The sequence below is a fragment of the Mus caroli genome, chromosome 5 (genome assembly GCF_900094665.2).
Source record: "Mus caroli chromosome 5, CAROLI_EIJ_v1.1, whole genome shotgun sequence".
Classification (NCBI taxonomy): domain Eukaryota; kingdom Metazoa; phylum Chordata; class Mammalia; order Rodentia; family Muridae; genus Mus; species Mus caroli.
The window spans coordinates 128,457,205-128,458,413 of NC_034574.1; positions in this window are offsets into that span (position 1 = coordinate 128,457,205).

Below are 1,209 nucleotides of genomic sequence, written 5' to 3' on the forward strand. Positions count from 1 at the left end.
TGGAGTGAAGAAGGCTAAGCCCCACTGTCCTCCACATTCTCTCAGGCCAGGGGTAGTCATTCTGTGACTTCCCTGAGGATCCAGAGACATACAGTGAGGGGTCAAAGTGGGTCAAAGACACTCTGGTGCACCTCACAGTCTACCCACCCCTTTCCCCATCTCAAATATAGCTCTATGGAGGAAGGATTCACCAAAGGCTGATTTGGTTGGTTGATTGGTTGGTTGATTGATTGGTTGATTTAATGAGACAGGGTCTGGCTATGTAGACAGGAACTGGCTTTGAATTCACAGAGATNGCCCCATCTCTATCCCCAGAGTGCTGGGCTTAAAGGTATCTGTCACCATGCCCAGGTTCTACAGTGCTGGGCCTCGCTTTCTGCATGCTAGGCAAACCCTCTGCCAACCCAGCCCCATTCCCAGCTCCTCCCATGCCTTTTGTTTAGATGGATTTTGTTGTTATTGTTGTTATTTGTTGTTTGTTTTTAGACAAGCTCTCACTGTGGAGTCCAGGCTGGCCTTGAACTCTAAATCCTCCAGCCTCAGCATCCCAGGTGCTAGGATTACCAGTCTGCACCACCACTCCCGGCATAGCTACTCCTGCGTTTGGTTGTGTTTAATACAGATTGCTGTTTATTTGCCTGAATGATGACTTAATTGGGAGTAGATGGCTAGCCCACGCTGCAATTGTGACAGTTCATACAGAGGCGTCTTCTCTTTAAAAGTTGTTCAAGAGGAAGTGAGANAATTTGGTGCTGCCCAGCCTGATGACCTGAGTTTGACCCCTGGGACCATCATGGTAGAAGGAGAGAACTGACTCCTTCAAGTCGCCATAGATATGCTGTGGTCCACACACACAACACATAACATACACACACAGAACACACAACACACACACAGCACACGCATACACACATGCATACACACATAACACACACATATACATACACAGCACACACATACATACACACATAACACACACACACACAAATATATACACACACACACACAACACAGTCAAAGGAAATTTACAAGATACAATTTTAAAACACTTCAAGTGGCCAGGTATTAAGGTACGCGCACTGAATCCTGGCACCTGAGAAGCAGAACCAGGCAGATCCCGGTGTGTTAGAGGCCAGCCTCGTCTACATGGTGACTTACAGGCCAACAATAGCCACATACTGAGACACTGTCTCGAAAAAAAAAAAAAAA